The sequence below is a fragment of the Suncus etruscus genome, chromosome 15 (genome assembly GCF_024139225.1).
Source record: "Suncus etruscus isolate mSunEtr1 chromosome 15, mSunEtr1.pri.cur, whole genome shotgun sequence".
NCBI lineage: Eukaryota > Metazoa > Chordata > Mammalia > Eulipotyphla > Soricidae > Suncus > Suncus etruscus.
This window is the reverse complement of record NC_064862.1, coordinates 43,267,126-43,292,652: the sequence shown is the minus strand read 5'-3', so window position 1 is coordinate 43,292,652 and position 25,527 is coordinate 43,267,126. Positions and strand designations below refer to the sequence as shown.

At 38.3% G+C, this 25,527-nt stretch overlaps 1 protein-coding gene across 1 annotated transcript in view; it reads right to left on the bottom strand.

The window, feature by feature from the left end:
* PCNX2 (pecanex 2) overlaps positions 1 to 25,527 on the bottom strand; it is a 328,287-nt gene that overhangs the window by 242,725 nt on the left and 60,035 nt on the right. The window lies entirely within an intron of this gene.

Here is a 25,527-nt window from a genome sequence, read left to right as displayed (position 1 = left end):
AGGTGGCTGGTTCAAATCCTGGCGTCCCATATGGTCCCCCATGCCTGCCAGGAGCTATTTCTGAACAGATAGCCAGGAGTAACCCTTGAGCACTGCCAGGTGTGGCCCAAAAACCAATATATATATATATGAAAGAGCTAGAAGAAATGGATACATTATTAGATTTCGATAAGTTGAACAAAGTTGAACAAAGATGATATGGAATACCTGAACAGACCTATCAATATCAAAGGAATTTAAAGGATAATCAAAAGAGCTCCCAAAACAAAAGCTCAGGCCAAAATGAATTCACTAGTAAATTCTTTCAAACCTTTATTTTGTTTTGTTTTGTTTTGTTTTTTGTTTTTTGTTTTTGGTTTTTGGGCCACACCCGGTAACACTCAGGGGTTACTCCTGGCTATGTGCTCAGAAGTTGCTCCTGGCTTGGGGGACCATATGGGACACCGGGGGATCGAACCACGGTCCATCCAAGGCTAGCACAGGCAAGGCAGGCACTTTACCTTTAGCGCCACCGCCCGGCCCCTCTTTCAAACCTTTAAAGAGGACCTAATGCCAAAACTTTTTAGACTCTTCCAGAAAATTAAATAAACAGATACACTCTCAAAAGTTTCTTTGAAGTTAACATCACCTTATTTACCAAAAGCAAGCAGACACCACACAAAAAAAAATTACAGACAAATATCCTTGATGACCACGAATGCAAAGATCCTCAACAAAATACTAGCAAATAGAATCCAACAATTCATCAAAAGGATCATACACCATAACCAAGTAGCATTCATTTTGAGGATGTAAGGATGGATTAACATACACATGACAAGACATAATTTATTATATCGATGAAAGAAAAGTCTTATGATCATTTCAATAGATGCAGAGAAAGCATTTGACAAGATTCAGCACCCATTCCTGATAAAAAGCTCTCAACAAGATGCAAATTGAAGAAACTTTTCAAGTATACTGAAAGCATTTTACCACAAACCCACATCATATATTATACTCAATAGGATAACTGTGGCCGGAGAGATAGAATGAGGTAGGGCATTTGCCTCGCATGCAGAAGGACGGTGGTTCGAATCCCAGCATCCCCGATGGTCCCCCAAGCCTGCCAGGAGCAATTTCTGAGCATAGAGCCAGGAGTAACCCTGAGTGCTGCCGGATGTGACCCAAAAACCAAAAAAGAAAAAAAAGAATAATTCAAAGCATTTCCCAAATATCTGACAAAAGCCAATTTTGTCTACTCACTCCATTTCTATTCAATACAGTACTGGAAGTATTTGCCATTGCAATTAGGCAAGAAAAATCCATTAAGAGCATCCACTTAGAAAAGTAAGAAGTTGGGCCCGGAGAGATAGCACAGTGGCGTTTGCCTTGCAAGCAGCCGATCCAGGACCAAAGGTGGTTGGTTCGAATCCCGGTGTCCCATATGGTCCCCCGTGCCTGCCAGGAGCTATTTCTGAGCAGACAGCCAGGAGTAACCCCTGAGCACCGCCGGGTGTGGCCCAAAAACCAAAAAAAAGAAAAGAAAAGAAAAGAAAAGAAAAGAAAAGAAAAGAAAAGAAAAATAGGAAGTCAATGTCTCACTGCAGATACTATAAAGTTTGTATGATACTATATTTAGTAAGCCTAAAGACTATGAAAAAGAGGTTCTAGAAACAATATATTTGTATAGTAAAGTGACAGGCTACAAAATTAATATGCAAAAATCTGTGGTTTACCTATATACAATAAAAAAGAGCAAGATATTATAAATAAATATTTCAAATTGTACCTAAGAAAATTAAGTATCTTGGAATCAACTTAACTAAGGATGTGAAAGACCTATTCAAAGAAAAGTACAAAACACTACTTCAAGAACTAAGAGGACACAAGTATACAGAAACACATACACTAATCATAGACTTAGATGATTAACATAATTAAAATATAAATACTTCCCAAAGCATTATACAAATTTAACACAAAACCTATAAGAATACCCATAACATTTTTCAAAGGTATCAACAAAATATTCCTGAAATTCATATGGAACAGTAAAATTCCATGAGTAGATAAATCAATCCTTAGGAAAAAGAAGATGGGAGGCATTACTTTCCCCAAATTAAAACTGCGTTAAAAAGTAGTAGTCATTAAAGCAGCATGGTATTGGAATAAAGATAGACCAAAGCAATAGAAAAAACTTGAATTCCTGAGATTGACCTTCAGGTATATGATCAATTAATGTTTGATAAAGGTGTAAGAATAGAAAAAGAAGCAAGAAAAGCCTTTTCAATAAGTGTGGAGAAAATGGTTCAACTACATGCAAAAAAGTAAACAGAGATATCTCTTCATTTTCTCTTTAATACAAAAATAAAATCAAAATGCATTGAAGGCCTTGATATCAGACTGGAAACTATAAGATACAAAGAAGAAAATTTACACAAAACATTCCATGATATTGAAGCTAAAGGTGTCTTCAAGATGAAATATCACTGATCAAGCAAATAAAAGCAAAGATAAACAAATAGGACTATATTAATCTAAAATGCTTCTGCACCTTCAAGTTAAAAGTAACTAGGACAAAAAGACTACCCATGGAATGGATGAAACTATTCACTCTATACCCATCCAACAAGGGGTTAATATTTAAGATATATGAGGCACTGGTAGACCTTAACCAAAAAACAAAACAAAACAAACAAAAAAAAAAACACTCAATCCCATTGAAAAATAGGAAGAAGAGATGAACAGACATTCCCTAAAGGAAAAAGTAAAGATGGCCAAAGTCTATGATCCAGGAGACACAAATCAGAACAATGAGATATCATCTACATGACACAACAAAAAAGAAAAGCATAATCAGTGCTGGCATATATGCAGGGAGAAAAGGACTCTAAATATTTTGCTGATGGGAATGTAGATTGGTCCTGCCTTTTTTGCTAATCAAAATGAATAATCCTAAAAAAAATTCCTAAAAATTGAGTTCCATCTGATCCAACATTATCATTCCTAGGAATATACTTTAGAGGCCAAAACACACAACCCCCCCTCTGTACTTTTATGTTCATTGAATATGACCAGAATTTATAAACTACCCAAGTGTCCAAACTAGTAGAGTGGATAAATAAACTGTGAGTGCAGAGCTAGGAATAACCCCTGAGAATCTTTGGGTGTTAAACAAAACAAAACAAAAAACAATACATTATTTGTTCTCTTTAATCACATGTAGATTACCATATCTAAATCAACAGACTTTTTTATGTGATCTCAAGTCTGGCATTTTTATGTGGTTAGAAAGCAAAAACTAGGGTTTGTTCTTCCAGCTCATGTTCTCCCTTAAGCACGCCTTGCATGCTTGTCTCTGTTACTTTGTTTGCAGATTTCCACTCTGGAGAAGCCTATGTTCTTTCTTACAAACATACTGTTTCTTTTATTTCCTCACATCTTTCTAAATAATTTTCAATAAAATTTATATTGCTTCATTCACCACAAAGAGTGAAGAAGCAAGGGGGCTGTTCTTTTTATGACTGAAACCCAACTACAAACATGTTTGTAATCATGGCGCTTAAATAAAGATATTATTTTTAAAAAATTAGATTGCTTCAAAACAAACAAAAAAGTGGACATCTCCATCTCCTCCACATTTATCTAAAGCAAGGTGGTGCTGATAACTTCGTGGTGACAGTATTTGCTGCCTCTGGAATAGTCATTTCAACAGAAATACTGCTCAAATAACTCCTATTTTATTGACTGTGCTTCAGAACAAAGATCAGACACTCAGTCCTTCTCAGTCATATAACTCCACTCACATGGCCATTGCCTAGCCCTGTTAGACAATGAATCCTATTTTAAGAGGTCACTGTAAAGTGAAGATAAGGAAGAGGCACATGGGAAGTTTCTCTATTTCTTAAAAGATAAACAAGTGAAAGTAGAAGATTCTCTTTCTCTTGGTCTTCAGGTGCTGTGTATATTAGAAACACTCAAAACTACCTGGCACACTGTCATTCATAGGGACTAACCTGAAAACAGAAATGCTGAGGACAGCAGATCTGACAAGAGAAAATCTCATTTATTAATGACATCTGGGAGTATCTGAATTAGACTATTAAACATTGGCCAATTCTTTAAATTTCTTTCTGAAATGTCTTGCAACACCTGTTTTTTTGGATTCATTTTTTGGGCCCTTGCAGCCTAAACCACCTTAAGATCCAGATGTCAAACTCACATGATCACTGTCTTATTTTAATAAAATATTTCACTATAAAATTTCTTACTAGTTTCTGGATCTTTCCTGGTCACACTCTACAATTATACAACTATCATCTGTAGGAGCAATGTTATAATACTTCCATTAAGCACACAAACACTCATACTCATTAAGTTCTACGTGAAGACATGATTTAATGATATATTCCATTAAAAATGGTTTCTTAGAAAAACCACTTAGAAAACATGAATTAAAATCATACTTTAAGAATCTGGTGAATACACCTGCCAAAGCCATGCCTTTTGTATCCATCACCCAGAATCACCATTTTGCTGATGGCCCTGCCTCATCACCCATCCATGATTCCCTTTGAGACTACCAATATGACCAAACTTCAGGTACATTTATAATTGGACTGATATCACTAGGGAGTTTTGAGCAAGTGCAGGCATCCTCTCTCTGATTTTCCTTCTACTGAGAAGCATGGAAGCTGTAACAATCGCTGTTGCTATATTCACAGCAGGCCAACTCCATAGACTCACTCTTTTCTCAGAAGAGATGTAAACCAAGCCATGAAAAATTATGGATATACTGGCCACATAGCAGAATGCTGGCAATCTTGGGAGGAGATGGTAAGCCAAGACTCTACCCTGCTGAAGCCACATCTGATGCATCCATCACCCAGATCGCCATTTGAGGGTGGCTCTGTCTCATCACCCTCTATTATTCTCTTCAGGGATACCAATCTGACCAAACTTCAGGCACACTGGTATTTGGAATTATATCACCAGGGCTTTTTGGAACAAGGGCAGGCACCCTTCATATGCATCCTCTTTCTTCTGGAAGACCTGGCAGCTGAGAATATGCTCCTAAAAGCCGCAGTATAAATAACACTGTTTTGAATTTCTAGACAATTTAATTTGTCTGATGCTGCCATCCCTGTAGGAACACATCAGTTTAACATAAGAGACAGCTAACAATAAGAACTTACTAAATGTTCTGGCATTGTATTAATGACTTCATTGGAGATATAATAATTTTCACAAATATGCTTGCTATTCTAATTTTTCTATTTTCTTTCATTTTTTTTACTTTATTCTACTACTTTTTCATTTTTATTATTTCTATTCTCTTTTTAGAAACAACTTTGCTCTCACTTATCTAGAAACAAATGTATTATGGTCAACTATTTGATAAATTTTCTTAAAGTATAAAAAAGATCTGTTGACTACAAGAATTTTTCTTTTTTCTTTTTTTTTTTTTTTTGGGGGGGGTGGCCACACCCAGCGGCGTTCAGGGGTTACTCCTGGACTCTGCTCAGAAATCACTCCTGGCAGGCACGAGGGACCATATGGGATACTGGGATTCGAACCCCTGTAGGTTATGAGTCGGTCACTTGCAAGGCAAACGCCTTACCGCTGTACTATCTCTCCAGCCCCAAGAATTTTTTTAACTAGTAACAAAACTAGTAAAAAAAAAAAAAAAAAAAACTTTTACTTGCTTGTTTTTCTAGCATTAACAGTAAATTAAGTATTTTTTCTGTTATTTGAGTGATTATTCAATGAACAATGCTTCTATTTTCTGCATATATAATGTCACCAAAAAAGAGAAAAATCTTATTTTTAAATATAATTTCATGGGGCTGGAGAGATAGCATGGAGGTAAGGCATTTGCCTTAGACGCAGAAAGACAGTGGTTCGAATCCCAGCATCCCATATGGTCCCCCGAGACTGCCAGGAGAAATTTTTGAGCATAGAGCCAGGAGTAACCCCTGAGCACTGCCAGGTGACCCAAAAGCCAATATATATATATATATATTGGCTTTTGTATATATATATATGTATACATATACATGTATATATGTACATATATATGTATATGTATACATATATATGTGTATTTATAATTTCATTCAAACATTCATTAACTCTTTTCAGATAAACATAAGTATTATATGATTCTTTGATTTCCTAGAGAAATACAAAAGTACTGAAAGCATCTTGTTAATAAAAATGCAAAAGAGAGGTGCCAGAGTGATAGCACAGTAGGTATGGCATTTGTCTTTGGTATGGCATGTGGCCAACCCAAGTTCAATCCCTGGCATCCCATAAGATTCCCTGAGCCTGCCAGGAGTGATTTATGAGGACAGAGCCTGGAGTAACCCCTGAATACAAGCAAGTATAGCCCAATACTCCCAAAAATGCTAAGTAGGGAAACTGTGGACACTGGTGGTAGAAAATCTGCACAGATAAAAGCTGGTGAACATTATAAAACTGAAACCCAATCATGAATAACTTTGTAATCATGGTGTTTAAACAAAAGGGGAAAATTCAAAGCAATCCAAAATTCAGCAAATGCCAGAACTTCAGTGAAGCAGAAAGATTAATCTAACTTCACTAGAGGTGATATACATGATAATATAGAGCAGAAAAATGTATGTGCAGCTATGGAACAAGCAAGAAAGTACAATAGCACCCTCTACTGTCAACCAAATAAAGTAAGAATTGACTACTGGATAGGATCTAATCAACAGTTATTTGTGTCTTGGTTGGAAACATGATTAGATAAAATGATTCAATCTACTGACTTAACTTCCATACATAGTTACCATGTTTGAGATTGCAAGTAACAATACAAATATCAAAGTACAATAGAAGAAACATTATTTTCTTTTATTTTTATTTTTTATCAAAGTGGATTACTATCTTTCATAGTAATATCTTAGGTACATATTAACATTGAATCAGGGGAATTCCCACCACTGAAGTTGACCTCCCTCCCTCATTCCCAGCATGCCTATGATACCCCCCTCCCTTACCCCCTGGGCTGCTAGTATCAGTGATCCCCTCTGTATCTAGCTTGTTGTAGATTGGGTATCGATTCTGTTGTCGTTGGCTTTGGGTTTGGTGATTAAGTCTGATCATTTTTATTACTATTTAATGATCATACAGTTATTTGGACTTGGTACCCTCTGTTATTTCCCTCTCAAATTGAAGGCAGAGCGAGATGGTTCAAGTTATGTGGTTCTGTTTGAAAAAAGAAAGAAAGCACACACACACATACACAAAAAAAAGAAAGAAAGAAAGAAAGAAAGAAAGAAAGAAAGAAAGAAAGAAAGAAAGAAAGAAAGAAAGAAAGAAAGAAAGAAAGAAAGAAAGAAAGAAAGAAAGAAAGAAAGAAAGAAAGAAAGAAATAGAATGGGGTAAAAATGCCACAGGCCAAAAGTGGGCAGTCCTTGTCAAGGATCTAAACATCCATTTTGAGAGAAGAAAGGGAAAAAAGGATGAGGATCACCACCTCAATACAAAAAGAAAAATTAAACAAGAAATCCAATGAGCACTATAGCAATTTTGAGACACATGCACCACACAATAATCACGCTTCTGAAAGAGTCAAAACAGAGCACGAAAGAAGAAAGGAAACGACAATAACGAAACCAAGAAAAGGGCTCCCTGCATTGCCCTTTGATTGTGAGGTGAAAGGAGAGGATGCTCCACATCCTGACTTCAATGTAAGATATGCAGATTCCAGGATCTTTAATACAGAAACATGATACCAACAACAGAGACTGTGTGAAAAATAAAAGTGTGTTGGCACTACAGACAATGTATTGGATTGGACGATCCTGTAAGCAGGTCGTTGTTGTTGTCAAGTCTTCTTAGTGTTAAGGGAAGTCTCTTTTGAGCAGGTCGATGTCAGAGCAGTGGTAGGGTCTTCCCTGGTAGGGGATTGCTTCCAGGTGTTGTTATAAAAAACCTTGGATGTTTCGTAGATAGCTTCCCTGGTTCAGGGTGAATGGAGGATGCCCATTCTTCTGAGGCCTGTGCCAGGTCGTTATATCAATGTTCAGGGTGTAAGGTCCCATTGCACTACAAGATTTGTGTGTTCCAATCTCTATTAGATAAGAACTTATTTGTATGTATAGTATTTTCCCATTTTAATGTGCATATGCAAACAATGAACAATGCCATGTGGTGTTATCGGTGCATATGGGGGCCATAAGAACAAGTCCAACAATCCCCATGACATGGTTCAATCATAAGCATTAAACTGAGGGACTCTTCCACCAAAATTCCTTATTGAACAGCTCACAAAGAGAAGACAAGATAAAAAGTGGGTAGAATCTTCACGGTAAAGGAATATTTAGAAAGTTATAGCTGTTAAAGAAAATACACATAAAATATTCAAAAGACATATGTGTACATTTTCTGTCTTTTGAAATAGTTTCATCTGTGATTAGGACTGTGTAGTACTGAAGTTAAAAAGGGCAAATGTGGGGTACTGATGGTTGGGGGTGTAAGTAGTAATAATGAGCTTTGTAGGGGTGTGTGAAAGGGCACAATCTGTTGGGGCAGGAGGTCAATCTTGGTGCCTAACAAATTAAAGAACTGAGGGTAAAGAGGGTTAATTAAGGGGAAGATAACAAATCCGGATTGGGAGATGCGGGAGTAGAAGGGACTCTGGTGTGGGGGAGGTGAAATATATCAGAGGGGCTATGTACATTGTATAGATGAACTGTTTATGGATTAGGGTTGGCAGTCAGAGAGGACCACTGTATAGGAAGTCACGTCTACATACACACTGATTATTGAGACCTATTTGAATATTATCCTCCAAATCTAGGGAATTCCATTTTTTTTCTAGAAACAGTCAAGAATTAAGAATATTTTGGGGGGCCCAGAGAGATAGCACAGCGGCATTTGCCTTGCAAGCAGCTGATCCAGGACCAAAGGTGGGTGGTTGGAATCCCGGTGTCCCATATGGTCCCCCGTGCCTGCCAGGAGCTATTTCTGAGCAGACAGCCAGTTGTAACCCCTGAGCACCGCCGGGTGTGGCCCAAAAACCAAAAAAAGAAAGAAAAAAGAATATTTTGGGTGTTGTTAAAAAGTAGATATGAATACTAGTAAGAAAAGAACTCCTGAATGGGGTCCAGTATGCATAGAAGAAGAATTTCTCTCTCCCACCCTCCCCCAGGGCCCGATTTACCAGGCATGGCCCTGAAGACCAGTCTGGCATGGGGGGGGTCTCAGTCCCCTGAACTAAGTGGTCAGCCCAGGGGGCCTATGGCTAGCTGTCCTGCCCAGAGCCCCCAACATACCAGCTGAAGAGAAACAGAAGAACTGGCATGTGGAGTCTTCTGGGTGCAGCCCCTGCCTCTGTAGTCTGTGTATGCATAGGGGAGGAATTTCTCTCCCTCACCCTACCGTAGGGCCCAATACTCCCCAAACTTTTACTCATCTGATTCTCTACAAGTAACATATACACTTATGTGTGTGTGTGTATCTATACATGTTTCTTCTAAAATTCCCCTCTGACTTTAAAAATAAATTCCAGAAATCATCTTTCTCAAATATCATAGATTATAACCCAGAGTTTAAGGGAGAGCATCTCTTTCTCTGCTATTCTTTTTCACTTTTTCATTTTCAGGCTTATTCAAGAGGGACATTAGAACTAGCCACACTGAAGACAGTGTAGATAAGAAAATGATAACTACCAGACTGGTATGTAGAATATCTAATTAAAGGAGCACTGTTTGGAAATTGTACGCTATAATTTAAAATTTAACCAGATATTTTTATTTGGAAGTCTACAAACAACTCTTCTTTTATAAGACATACAATTTCTTTGTACATTTGAGGAAAAGGATGAGCCAGAGGCTGAGACTGGGATTTCATAGGGGGTCTGACTGCCACCATGTGGCAGCTGAGGCGCTAACTGGGGAGCAGAACCCCACTGTCCAGTAGAACCTCTTCCAGGAATTCAGAATAGGTTCCTCTGAGAACAGAAAACGTCTAGGAATCAGCTTCATTACGCTTTCTTTCATTCTTAGGATTCTGTGCCTCGATAAAAATTTAGTATTTTAAAGCAGTGATCTGAGAATAAACACCAGAAATAGAGACCATAAAATATTTGGGGCATCGAAATTTCTTCTAAAGCAAATCTTTTTCTAAAGATTATCTTTTATTTTTCTTCAAGATCGTGACTATCTCCATGTGACCTTAGACATCAAAAATTGCCAAAGTTTTTTATTTAAGCAATAAATTATTGTATAATCAACAGAATAAAACAGTTATAGGCATATTATTGAGTAGCTGAGTTGATGTTTCAATCTCTATTTGAATGATTTATAGAACTGAATATATCTGATATTAGGAGAAATCACACATTATTGCCAATTTTTAAAATCATTACTGGGGATGGGGCGATAACACAGTGGGTTTGCCTTGCACAAGGCCAAATCAGGTTTGATCCCCAGCATCCCATACCATGAGTCTGTCAGGAGTGATTTCTTTTTTCTTTTTTTTTTTTTTTTTTTTTTTTTGGTTTTTGGGCCACACCCGGTAACGCTCAGGGGTTACTCCTGGCTATGTGCTCAGAAGTTGCTCCTGGCTTGGGGGACCATATGGGACACTGGGGGATCGAACCGCGGTCCGTCCAAGGCTAGCGCAGGCAAGGCAGGCACCTTACCTTTAGCGCCACCGCCCGGCCCCAGGAGTGATTTCTAAGTGTAGAGAGCCAGGAATAACCCCTGAGCACTGCTGGGTGTGGCCCAGATACAAACAAACAAAAAAGTAAAAGTAAAAAAAGGGCTGGAGAAATAGCATGGAGATATCTCTATGCTGTAGCAAGGATATTTGCTTTGCATGCAGAAGGACAGTGGTTCGATTCCTGGCATCCCATATGGTACCCTGAGGCTTCCAGGAGCTATTTCTGAGCATAGAGCCAGGAGTAACCCCTGAGCACTGCTGGGTGTGACCCCGACCCAAAAAAAAAAGTAAAATAAAATAAAATAATTACTGATAACTTTAGTAATTCACATTTTGGCTCAGCTATTTTAAGTCAGATATCCTTATTTCTTCTGGCTACTGTAAAAATGAGTTGTGGGGCCCAGAGAGATAGCACAGCGGTGTCTGCTTTGCAATTAGCCGATCCAGGACCTAAGGTGGTTGGTTCAAATCCCGGTGTCCCATATGGTCCCCTGTGCCTGCCAGGAGCTATTTCTGAGTAGACAGCCAGGAGTAACCCCTGAGCACCGCTGGGTGTGACCCAAAAACCAAAAAAAAAAAAAAAAAATTAGTTGTGAAGGTTAAATTTTCTAACTTTCTACCTGTTTATGCCCTTTATGAACCAAATATATATTTATTATGTGTGGCTTTTAATAACAACAACCAGTGTTTGTGTGAATTTAGAGTATTAAGGATCCCTTATTTACTGGTGGGAATGTCACCTAGTTCTAACTCTTTAAAAAACAATCAAATATTTCTTAAAAAAAAAAAACACCTAAAAATAGAACTTCCACAAGACCCAGCAATTCTAGTACTTGATATCTACTCCAGGAGCCCAAAATCTCTGTTCAGAAAAGACATTTGTGCTCCTATGTTAATTGCAGCACTATTGACAATAGCAAAAATATGGGGAGAAAAGCCATATCTAAGAACAGATGATTAGATAAAGAAATTGGGGGTACCTAAAACAATAAAATAGTATTCAACTGGGGCTGGAGCGGTGGCACAAGTGGTAGGGTGTTTGCCTAGCATGTGCTAACCTAGGACAGACCGCAGTTCGATCCCCCAGCATCCCATATGGTCCCCAAGCCAGGAGTGATTTCTGAGTGCATAGCCAGGAGTAATCCCTGAACGTCACCAGGTATGACCCAAAATGCAAAAAAAAAAAAAATTGTATTCAGCTACATTTTTTAATTTGAATAAAAATAAAAACTAAAAGTCTATCACTTGTCTTAGTGATAGAGTACCTTTGTAGTCATGAGACCTCTAGTAGATCTCTGGCACCAATCAGTCATTTAGGATCTCTGTAGCAGATCAAAACTTATGATCTTCAGTATGCCATAACCAAGTTATCAAGCATCACGAACAAGTATGAAACCCTCCAACCAAAGTCTGCATCCACCAGTAAGAAAGCTGAGCAAGTATTACTACTGTACATATCCCAGTTACTGTGCCAACATCCAAGCAGATGAAAAACTTATATATATGACTTTCCTGAGAGCTGATCCTAATAAAACAAATACAAGGAGTTGTATTGATAAGAGAAGCTTATCAGGGGCCAGAGAGATAGCATGAAGGTAAGGCATTTGCCTTTCATGCAGAAGGTCATCGGTTTGAATCCCGGCGTTCCATATGGTCCCCCGTGCCTGCCAGGAGCAATTTCTGAGCATGGAGCCAGGAGTAACCTCTGAGCACTGACGGTGTGACCCAAAAACTACAAAAAAGAAAAAGAGATGCTTATCAAAATATATAATTTGGGGCCAGATTGATAGCAAGCAGGTAGGTTGTTTGCTGTACCTAAGGCAATCCTGCTTTCAATCCCTGGCATCTTATATGATCCCCCTGAGACTGCCAGGAGTGATACATGAGTATAGAGCCAGAAGTAAAGCCTGAGCACTGCCAGGTGTGACCCAAAGAAAGAAGCAAAGAGAGTCTAAAATCTGAGGAAGCAATAAAAATTATATGCGGAAGACTTCAATCCACCTTTGGTGAATAGTACACAATGGGTTAAGAGATTTAAGGAAGGGCCCGGAGAGATAGCACAGCGGCGTTTGCCTTGCAAGCAGCCGATCCAGGACCAAAGGTGGTTGGTTCAAATCCCGGTGTCCCATATGGTCCCCCGTGCCTGCCAGGAGCTATTTCTGAGCAGGCAGCCAGGAGTAACCCCTGAGCACCGCCGGGTGTGACCCAAAAACCAAAAAAAAAAAAAAAAAAAAAAAAAAAAGAGATTTAAGGAAGCTTTTAAAAATCACTCTAATTTGTAAGTATATCAATATTTATTTTAGTGTACTTTATGATTATTCAGAAAACAAATAAAGCCTTAAAATAAGTGAATGTAGATCAATAAAATATGATCACCCAATAAGCTCTCTACTTTAATAAATCCAAGTTGACGTTCAAAATTTCCCAATAAAAATGTTATAGACTAATTTTCTCTAGATTGTGTCTTCAATTTCAATAGTCTCCTATGCCTACTTTATGAGTATTTAATACTAAAGATGGTTGTCAATACTACATATTCCCATTAGATTTCACTTGAGAGTAGATGATAAAAATTTTATATAAATAAATACCAAAACATGGTTCTAATTTTTCCACATAAGGTTTGCTATGTTACTTGGAAAAATCTGTAAGCGATACAAGTATAAATATTTGTTATCAAAAATATGAATCATTGGGCCCGGAAAGATAGCACAGAGGCGTTTGCCTTGCAAGCAGCCGATCCAGGACCAAAGGTGGTTGGTTCGAATCCCGGCGTCCCATATGGTCCCCCGTGCCTGCCAGGAGCTGTTTCTAAGCAGACAGCCAGGAGTAACCCCTGAGCAATGCTGGGTGTGGCCCAAAAACAAAAACAAAAAATATGAATCATTAAAATTTAATTGCAAAACCTACAGGGGAAATGATACAAGACCATCTATAGTCAGCCAACTTTACCTTTAATTTTATAGGTCGATAGACTACTTCCCTATCAAACTTCCAAACAGATTAGTCACTTCAATAATCTAGATATATTAATTCATTTGAGGCTGAGTTCCTGAATCAATCCTGTACCCTGAATAATGATATATCCTTTGAATAATTTTCTAAGTAGCAATTCAAAATGATGTGGTTCAAGCCATATTTTTTCATTTTAGTTTCTAGGAGAAGTAAAATTACATTAGATAATATTCACCAAAGTAGTTATTCTGTGGACAGCTTTTGTACAACCAGAAAGTGCGCTTATATATTGTTTGGCAGTTAATAAGAAATGTGTTGGTTCCCACAATGACAATGGGACCAAGGAGGAAAATTTGTTTCCTCTCCCATTTCCTCCAAGAATACTCAAAGAGACATGGAAGATACATTACAAACAATTCCCTATTCATACTTAGAAATCTAGAAGATAAAACTGTCACTTGGCAACTACACTTAACAATGGAAAGAGAAATGACTTTCTTGCCAATAATAGAAATCAGTGATTTAATGACCTACTTGGAAACAATTCCAGCCACTGAAGTCACCGTACAGAAACTTTTTCCTATCTTACATGACTGATTACTTAGAACTAGTCCCAGTTAGAAATCTTTCCAAGTTCAAAAATATAGTTTACACTGACTAAAAAAGAATACAAAATTTAATAGCTTTAGAAGCCAGAAATATAACATTGAAATTTACCTTCTCTAAAGTTGCCATAAAGACCAAAATGTTGAAATTCAACAATTGATCAGAAGAAGACAAAGCACTTAACCATCTTAAAATCTCCTGAAGTTCTGGGATAGAGTTCTCCCTTAAAACAGTTTTTTGCGGGGCCGGGCGGTGGCGCTCGAGGTAAGGTGCCTGCCTTACCTGCGCTAGCCTAGGAGACGGACCGCGGTTCGATCCCCCGGCGTCCCATATGGTCCCCCAAGCCAGGAGCGACTTCTGAGCGCATAGCCAGGAGTAACCCCTGAGCGTCACCGGGTGTGGCCCAAAAACCAAAAAAAAAAATATTTAAAAAAAAAAAAAAAAAAACAGTTTTTTGCCATAGAAAAGTCATTGGGAGTTTTTGTCTCTATCCTGAGCTTAAGCAGATGTAATAGCAACAGCAAACCTTTAACTCAGTGTTACTTATCACTGGCAACATCTTGAGCATTCTGCAGACTAGCATCATTAACTTTTAAAGCTATCCAGTGAATAAATTACTAGTATTACTTTCATTTATTGATTTTATATCTGGCATTAAAGATGGTAAAGTGGGGCCTGGAGAGATAGCACAGCGGCGTTTGCCTTGCAAGCAGCTGATCCAGGACCAAAGGTGGTTGATTCGAATCCCGGTGTCCCATATGGTCCCCCGTGCCTGCCAGGAGCGATTTCTGAGCAGACAGCCACGAGTAACCCCTGAGCACCGCCGGGTGTGACCCAAAAACTGAAAAAAAAAAAAAAAAAAAGATGGTAAAGTGAGTTACTCAATGTCAAAAAGAAAGTAAATCGTAGTGTTGGCATTGGAATATGAATAAATCTAAAATTAAAACTTGGTTGGATTCATGGTAGAAAAAACTAAACCTGATTTCATGGTTAGATGGATTCTAATGTCAGATTTCTCTATCACCAAATATTTCTACATTCAGAGAATTCTTTCTTTGTGAATGAATCTAACACAGGACTGGAAAGTTTAATTTGAGTCAAATTAAGCTTTGATTTCTAAACCAAATTAAGTTTTGACTCTAGCATCTGATTTTTTTTTTTTTTTTTTGTGGTTTTTGGGTTACACCCGGCAGTGCTCAGGGGTTATTCCTGGCTCCAGGCTCAGAAATTGCTCCTGGCAGGCACGAGGGACCATATGGGACGCTGGGATTCGAACCGATGACCTCCTGCATGAAAGGCAATCGCCCTACCTCCATGCTATCTCTCCAGCCCCTAGCATCTGACTTCTATACAGAAAAATTTAAAGAGTTCTTCATTTTTTGCAGACAATTCATCCCCATGTTGCCATTTATAGAAGAAAAAAAATAACATTCTGTTTTCAGATATGATAAGCAAGCAAACAAAAGTTCTTTTAAAATTTTCCTTTTATATATTTGTCTCATTTTATTTTACTTTACTTCTTTAAACAGGTATTCTTTTTTTTTTTAATCCTAAATTGTAGTGCATCTTTTATACTTTTTCTTTTTTTTTTTTTAACACCACCCATCACCAGTGCAATATTCCCATCACCAATGTCCCAAGTCTCCCTCCTCCCCACCCGACCCCGCCTGTACTCTAAACAGGTTCTCAATTTCCCTCATACATTCTCATTATTAGGACAGTTCAAAATGTAGTTATTTATCCAACTAAACTCATCACTCTTTGTGATGAGCTTCCTGAGGTGAGCTGGAACTTCCAGCTCTTTTCTCTTTTGTGTCTGAAAGTTATTATTGCAAGAATGTCTTTCATTTTTCTTAAAACCCATAGATGAGTGAGACCATTCTGCGTTTTTCTCTCTCTCTCTGACTTATTTCACTCAGCATAATAGATTCCGTGTACATCCATGTATAGGAAAATTTCATGACTTCATCTCTCCTGACAGCTGCATAATATTCCATTGTGTATATGTACCACAGTTTCTTTAGCCATTCGTCTGTTGAAGGGCATCTTGGTTGTTTCCAGAGTCTTGCTATGGTAAATAGAGCTGCAATGAATATAGGTGTAAGGAAGGGGTTTTTGTATTGTATTTTTGTGTTCCTAGGGTATATTCCTAGGAGTGGTATAGCTGGATCGTATGGGAGCTCGATTTCCAGTTTTTGGAGGAATCTCCATATCGCTTTCCATAAAGGTTGAACTAGACGGCATTCCCACCAGCAGTGGATAAGAGTTCCTTTCTCCCCACATCCCCGCCAACACTGTTTATTCTCATTCTTTGTGATGTGTGCCATTCTCTGGGGTGTGAGGTGGTATCTCATCGTTGTTTTGATTTGCATCTCCCTGATGATTAGTGATGTGGAGCACTTTTTCATGTGTCTTTTGGCCATCTGTATTTCTTCTTTGTCAAAGTGTCTGTTCATTTCTTCTCCCCATTTTTTGATGGGATTAGATGTTTTTTTCTTGTAAAGTTCTGTCAGTGCCTTATATATTTTGGAGATTAGCCCCTTATCTGATGGGTATTGGGTGAATAGTTTCTCCCACTCAGTGGGTGGCTCTTGTATCTTGGGCACTATTTCCTTTGAGGTGCAGAAGCTTCTCAGCTTAATATATTCCCATCTGTTAATTTCTGCTTTCACTTGCTTGGAGAGTGCAGTTTCTTCCTTGAAGATGCCTTTAGCCTCAATGTCCTGGAGTGTTTTACCTACGTATTGTTCTATATATCTTATGGTTTTGGGGCTGATATCGAGGTCTTTAATCCATTTGGATTTTACCTTCGTACATGATGTTAGCTGGGGGTCTAAGTTCAATTTTTTGCAAGTGGCTAGCCAGTTTTGCCAACACCACTTGTTGAAGAGGCTTTCTTTGTTCCATTTAGGATTTTTTGCTCCTTTATCAAAAATTAGATGATTGTATGTCTGGGGAACATTCTCTGAGTATTCAAGCTTATTCCACTGATCTGAGGGCCTGTCTTTATTCCAATACCATGCTGTTTTGATAACTATTGCTTTGTAGTAAAGTTTAAAGTTGGGGAAAGTAGTTCCTCCCATATTCTTTTTCCCAATGATTGCTTTAGCTATTCGAGGGTGTTTATTGTTCCAAATAAATTTCAAAAGTGCCTGGTCCACTTCTTTGAAGAATGTCATGGGTATCTTTAGGGGGATCGCATTAAATCTGTACAGTGCTTTGGGGAGTATTGCCATTTTAATGATGTTAATCCTGCCAATCCATGAGCAGGGTATATGCTTCCATTTCCGCGTGTCCTCTCTTATTTCTTGGAGCAGAGTTTTATAGTTTTCCTTGTATAGGTCCTTCACATTTTTAGTCAAGTTGATTCCAAGATATTTGAGTTTGTGTGACACTATAGTGAATGGAGTTGTTTTCTTAATGTCCATTTCTTCCTTATTAGTATTGGTGTATAGGAAGGCCATTGATTTTTGTGTGTTAATTTTGTAGCCTGCCACCTTGCTATATGAGTCTATTGTTTCTAGAAGCTTTTTGATAGAGTCTTTGGGGTTTTCTAAGTAGAGTATCATGTCATCTGCAAACAGTGAGAGCTTGACTTCTTCCTTTCCTATCTGGATTCCCTTGATATCCTTTTCTTGCCTAATCACTATAGCGAGTACTTCCAGTGCTATGTTGAATAGGAGTGGTGAGAGAGGACAGCCTTGTCTTGTGCCAGAATTTAGAGGAAAGGCTTTCAGTTTTTCTCCATTGAGGACAATATTTGCCTCTGGCTTGTGGTAGATGGCCTTAACTATATTGAGAAAGGTTCCCTCCATTCCCATCTTGCTGAGAGTTTTGATCAAGAATGGGTGTTGGACCTTGTCAAATGCTTTCTCTGCGTCGATTGATATGATCATGTGATTTTTATTTTTCTTGCTGTTGATGTTGTGTATTATGTTGATAGATTTACGGATGTTAAACCAGCCTTGCATTCCTGGAATGAAACCTACTTGATCGTAGTGGATGATCTTCTTAATGAGGCATTGAATCCTATTTGCCAGGATTTTGTTGAAGATCTTTGCATCTGCATTCATCAGCGATATTGGTCTGTAATTTTCTTTTTTCGTAGCATCTCTGTCTGGTTTAGGTATCAAGGTAATGTTGGCTTCATAAAAGCTATTTGGAAGTTTTCCTGTTTTTTCAATTTCATGAAAGAGTCTTGCCAGGATTGGTAGTAGTTCCTCTTGAAAGGTTTGAAAGAATTCATTAGTAAATCCATCTGGGCCTGGGCTTTTGTTTTTGGGCAGACATTTGATTACTTTCTTAATTTCCTCAATAGTAATGGGTGTGTTTAGATATGCTACATCCTCTTCATTCAATCGTGGAAGATTATAAGATTCCAAAAATTTATCCATTTCTGCCAGGTTTTCATTTTTAGTGGCATAGAGTTTCTCAAAGTAGTTTCTGATTACCCTTTGAATCTCTACCATATCAGTAGTGATCTCTCCTTTTTCATTCCTAATACGAGTTATCAAGTTTCTCTCTCTTTCTTTCTTTGTTAGTTTTGCCAGTGGTCTATCAATCTTGTTTATTTTTTCAAAGAACCAATTTCTGCTTTCGTTGATCTTTTGGATGGTTTTTCTGGTTTCCACTTCATTGATTTCTGCTCTCAGCTTTGTTATTTCCTTCTGCCTCCCTATTTTTGGATCCTTTTGTTGAGCACTTTCTAATTCTATGAGCTGCGTCATTAAGCTATTCAGGTATGCCCCTTCTTCTTTCCTGATGTGTGCTTGCAAAGCTATAAATTTTCCTCTCAGTACTGCTTTTGCTGTGTCCCATAGGTTCTGATAAATTGTTTCTCCATTGTCATTTGTTTTCAGGAAGGTTTTGATTTCCTCTTTGATTTCATCTCGGACCCACTGATTATTCAGTATGAGGCTATTTAACTTCCAGGTGTTAAAATTTTTCTTCTGTGTCCCTTTGTAGTTTATATATAATTTCAGGGCTTTGTGGTCAGCAAAGGCAGCCTGCAAAATTTCTATCCTCTTGATATTATGGAGATATGTTTTGTGTGCTAACATGTAGTCTATCCTAGAGAATGTCCCATGTACATTAGAGAAAAATGTGTATCCAGGCCTCTGGGGGTGGAGTGTCCTGTATATATCTACTAGGCCTCTTACTTCCATTTCTCTCCTCAGGTCTAGTATATTCTTGTTGGGTTTCAGTCTGGTTGACCTGTCTAGTGTTGACAATGCCGTGTTGAGGTCTCCCACAATTATTGTGTTGTTATTGATATTATTTTTCAGATTTGTCAACAGTTGTATTAAATATTTTGCTGGCCCCTCATTCGGTGCATATATGTTTAGGAGGGTGATTTCTTCCTGCTGTACATATCCCTTGATTAATACAAAATGTCCATCTTTGTCCCTTACTACTTTCCTAAGTATAAAGTTTGCATCATCTGATATTAATATGGCCACTCCTGCTTTTTTTTGGGTGTTGTTTGCTTGGATGATTTTCCTCCAGCCTTTTATTTTGAGTCTATGTTTGTTCTGACTATTCAGGTGCGTTTCTTGTAGGCAGCAGAAGGTTGGATTGAGTTTTTTGATCCATTTAGCCACTCTGTGTCTCTTAACTGGTGCATTTAGTCCATTGACATTGAGAGAAAGAATTGTCCTGGGAGTTAGTGCCATCTTTATATTAAAGTTTGGTGTGTCTGTTGGTAAGCTTTGTCTTAAAGTATGCCGTTCAGTTTTTCTTTTAAGAATGGTTTTGAGTCTGTGAAGTTTTTGAGCTGTTGTTTGTCTGTGAAACTATGTATTGTTCCTTCAAACCTAAAAGTGAGTTTTGCTGGGTGCAGTATTCTAGGCGAAGCATTTATTTCATTGAGTTTTGTCACTATGTCCCACCACTGCCTTCTGGCCTTGAGTGTTTCTGGTGACAGGTCTGCAGTAAATCTCAAAGATGTTCCCTTAAATGTAATTTCTCTTTTCGATCTTGCTGCTTTCAGAATTCTGTCTCTATCTATGGGATTCGTCATTGTGACTAGGATGTGTCTTGGGGTGTTTTTTCTGGGGTCTCTTTTAGTTGGCACTCTTCGGGCATGCAGGATTTGATCACATGTATTCATTATCTCTGGTAGTTTCTCTTTAATGATGTTCTTGACTGTTGATTCTTCCCGGAGATTTTCTTCCTGAGTCTCTGGGACTCCAATGATTCTTAAGTTGTTTCTGTTGAGCTTATCATAGACTTCTATTTTCATCTGTTCCCATTCTTTGAGTAATTTTTCCATTGTTTGATCATTTGCTTTGAGGCTTTTTTCCAATTTCTTCTGCTGTATGTAATTGTTATGTATCTCATCTTCCAGTGTACTGATTCTATCCTCAGCTGCTGTTAACCTGTGGGAAATCTCAAACATGTTTTTCTTCAATTCATCTACTGAGTTTCTCAGACCTGTTATTTGATCTGAAATTTCCGTTTGGAGTTTTCTCATTTCTATCTTCATATTCTCCTGATTCTTTTTAGTTTTCTCTTCTATACTTTGTTTGAGTTCTTTGAACATGTTCCATATTGCAACTCTAAACTCCTTATCTGAGAGACTGACTAGGTGGTTGATCATGTTCAAGTCATCAGAGTAGCCATCTTCATTCTCTATGTCTGGCACTGGCCCATGTTGTTTCCCCATTGTCACACTAGTACTGCGTGTTTTTCTACGTGTTGTGATTGTATTCATTGGCTAAATGCTGTGCACCGTCGCGAAGGGGAGCGGAGCAACCGTGCTCCTCTGGCTTCTCCCTTTCTGGGCATGTCGACTCACCTCCACGGAAGGCTCACAGGAAGGCAGGCTGGCAGATGGGCCGCACCCAGGATGAAATCAGGCCAAAAATGCAGGACAGCAGAGTAGAGAGGCAGAAGGGTGCTGGCATCTGAGATCCAGCGAAGTTCAGTGGCTCCTCCCTTTCTGGGCGTGTCGACTCACCTCCACGGAAGGCTCATGGGAAGGCAGACTCCCCGGAAAGCTCACAGGAAAGCAGGCTGGCTGATGGGCCGCACCAAGGGTGAAATCAGGCCGAAAATGCAGGACAGCAGAGTAGAGAGGCAGAAGGGTGCTGGCATCTGAGATCCAGCAGAGTTCGGTGGCTCCTCCCTTTCTGGGCGTGTCAGCTCACCTCCAAGGAAGGCTCACGGGAAGGCAGACTCCCCAGAAAGTTCACAGGAAGGCAGGCTGGCTGATGAGCCGCACCAAGGGTGAAATCAGGCCGAAAATGCAGGACAGCAGAGTAGAGAGGCAGAAGGGTGCTGGCATCTGAGATCCAGCGAAGTTCAGTGGCCTAAACAGGTATTCTTTTAAAAAAAAAAAGCATGTTTATTTTTTTTCTTGGGCCCTAATATATCTGTACTGCATAAGAATAGAATGGTAGATATGAGTGTAGCATTTCATTTGGGAGTAATGAACCAGCTGTCTTTTTAAATTTCCATGCCACTTAATCTAGCTATAGCCTTGTTTAGCTTTCAAATCACAAAAAAAAAGGCAGCAGCAGCTACCCAGGGTCACATTTTCATCAAGGTCACTGAAGTAATGAAGTGTGCAAAGTAAGTTAATTTCTTTTTGTTGTTGTTTTTTTGGTTTTCTGATGGTTAATTTTTTATTAATAACTTTATTTAAACACCTTGATTACAAATATGATTGTAGTTGGGTTCCAGTCATGTAAAGAACATCCCCCTTCACCTGTGCAACATTTCCATCACCAATGTCCCAAATCCTTCTCCTCCCCACCCCACCCCACCCGTGCCTGTACTCTAGATAGGCTTTCTAGTTCCCTCATTCATTCATATTGTTATGATAGTTCTCAATGTAGTTATTTCTCTAACTGCACTCATCACTCTTTGTTGTGAGCTTCATGTCGTGAGCTGGTCCTTTCAGCCCTCCTCTTTTTTGTCTCTGAGAATTATTGCAAAAATGTCTTATTTTTCTTAAAACCCATAGATGAGTGAGACTATTCTGTGTCTATCTCTCCTTCTGACTTATTTCACTCAGCATAATAGATTCCATGTACATCCATGTTTAAGAAAATTTCATGACAGGCCCAGAGAGACAGCACAGTGGCGTTTGCCTTGCAAGCAGCCGATCCAGGACCAAAGGTGGTTGGTTCGAATCCAGGTGTCCCATATGGCCCCTATGCCTGCCAGAAGCTATTTCTGAGCAGACAGCCAGGAGTAACCCCGAGCAACGCCGGGTGTGGCCCAAAAACAAAAACAAAAAAGAAAAAAAGAAAAAAGAAAGAAAATTTCATGACTTCATCTCTCCTGACGGTCACATGATATTCCACTGTGTATATGTACCACAGTTTCTTTAGCTATTCATCTGTTGAAGGGCATCTTGCTTGTTTCCAGAGTCTTGCTATGGAAAATAGTGCTGCAATGAATATAGGTGTAAGGAAGGGGTTTTTGTACTGTATTTTTGTGTTCCTAGGGTATATCCCTAGGAGTGGTATAGCTGGATTGTATGGGAGCTCAACAGGTATTCTAATTCTTGCCCCACAACCATCACAAGAGGGTTAGTTGTAATCCCTGATGTGCAAGGGAAGCAAGGAGAGAGATTTTGGTGTTCACTGACCATTTATCAATCAGCTGTTGAGGGAAAATATTTTAATCTGATTATTATTGTTATTGTATCTTATATAATGTGTTTAATATAACCAATGTTTATGGTTTGTGTGCACACAGTTATCACTGCCTATCATAATTCAAGTGCCCAAGACCCTTCACCAATGTCCTTATGTCATTTCATTCATTCTTAAATTCCTACCTTCCAGCTTGGTAATCTCAGTTTTGTAAAAATCCAAAGGTTTTTGATACTGTCTATTCTCTTGTTTTATTCCTTTATACACCACAGATGAGTGATATCATGGAAATGCAAGTCAAAATGACAATGAGATATCATCTCACACTAGTGAGAATAAAATCTATCAAAAAGAGTAGAAACAACCAGTGTTGAAGAGAACATGGTGAAAAGGGAACTTTTACTCACTGTAGTTGGGAATGCGGTCTAGTTCAGCCTCTACAAAAAACAGCATAAAGACTTCTAAGAAAAACAATAATAAGCTTTCATATGATCTCATTATTCTATTTTGGCATCTACCACTAAAATAAAAACATAATTCAAAAAGATAAATGCAAAGAAGAAAGAAACGCACGCCTGTGCTCATCACAGTACTTAGTGCAATATATGGCCAAGTTATTGATACAACCCAAATGTCCAACAAAATGAATGAACAAAAACATTTGTTTTTCATTAACATTTGTTAATCAAATTTCATTTCCTTTTTTATAAAACAGAGATAATATTACCCACTTCAATTTTTGTATAGATCCAACTTAATACTTAGCACATACTTAATAACTGGTGGGTATTACTATGAGATCTGTTAGAGTAAAAATTTTTAATAAAGACACAACAGTGCTATTTTACACAAAAAGTCTTTAGCCTTTTTGTGATGCAGTATAAAGTATGAGGGAATGAGACCTTTTGAGTAGCAAAATTCTAATCTGCTTTCATCATACTTAAAAGTTGTATTTTTCAGGGCTGGAGAGATAGCATGGAGGTAAGGCATTTGCCTTTCATGCAAAAGGTTTGAATCTTGGCATCCCATATGGTCCCCCGAGCCTGCCAGGAGTGATTTCTGAGCATGGAGCCAGGAGTAACCCCTGAGCGCTGCCAGGTCTGACCCCCCCAAAAAAAAGAGTTATATTTTTCTTTGATATCATTCTTTACAATAAAAGTAGGGATAATACTCTTCTTGCCATACACCCAAACATCAGGTACATTATAAGTGAATTAAAATGTTTAAATTGTTCCATGTAAGTAAGAAAAGAAATTGAAGAAGTTTCTTTTTGCTCTACTGTACAGCAATTTTTCTTTTAATACAGCCAAATGAAACATATTCAAATCTGAATAATATTATGAGCTTACCCAAAAGTTAAATCTTATTAAACTATTCTGCCATGAATCCAGAAGATCATCTGATTCCACCTATAACTGAGCACATTTTCTCATCATGAATAAAAAATGGCAGCCCCTTAACTGCTTTTCTAGAACTGCCTAGAGAACAGCTTCTTTTTGCTCTAATTTCCTAAGTAAAGTGATTAGAGTTTTGTGCTAATGCAGCATAAAGGATCACGGGGCTATAAAGAGCTCAAAGGGTCGAACACATGTGCGGCATATAGGAGGCTCAAATTTCATCCACAGCACCATACACCTTTCAAATATCACCTAAATGATCTCCAAGCTCAAGCTTTTAAGGATCCCTGAGTATTGCCCAGTGTGCCACCCATCTAAAAATAATAAATAAAAGAAAAGAAATCACTGTTCGTCTCCTATGCCCAATCAGGCCAACAAATTGCCACAACAACAAGCACACCATTACAAAGTCTTCACTAAAAGAATTATTTCAGAAATATTTATATTTTAACATAATGCTCTATACCTACAATAGAAACCATACATTGCTTTAGCTTTGAAGTACAAGAAGGGCAATGTGTACATGTAGGACAATGTTCACCCTTTGCGAGATCCAATGCCTGAGAAAATTATCTAGGGAGAGAATACAGAATACATGGCCAAAGGTATAGGACTAAGCAGATGTAACTGGCAGACTAGAACTTAGCTATCAGAAAGCTAATGGAAAAAAATGTAAAAGAGAACCAGGAATATTAGTGCTTTTCTTTACAAAGAAAGTTGTTTTCATAAAATTTGATCATTTTTGTTTTTAAAGAAACTCTCTAAGCAGGCCAGAAAAAATAGAGCCTTTCCTTATACCCTGGCACTACATATGGTTTCCTTAACCCCACCAAAATCATGTTGTTCCCACTGGTACTGAGAGAAGACAAGAGGTGTAAGGCTAACACTGTTATTGTTTATTGTTATTGTTGTTGTTGATGTTCATAATGGGGTTATACTATATTCAGGTGCTATTCCTCGATGTATGCTCAAGAATTGCTCAGAACATGTTTGGAGAACCATGCAAGGTTTCCAGCATAAGAAGAATGCACTTTAGTCCTGACCTACAGTCTTCACCTGATATCCAGGATAAAGTGTTTGAAAATGCGGTCAAAATACAGGAACAGGAAAGGACTGGAGAAAAGGTCAAATAAGTTTGACCTTGAAAATATCTATTACATGAGGTTCACCAATGATAAAGCCATTTTGACTTGGATTGCTTTCATATGTAACATAAAGTTTAAGTAAAGTAGAAGTTCCATGTAAGTAAGAAAAGATGTCTTAGGACTCAGTGGTGGGCAACCTGTTTTTTC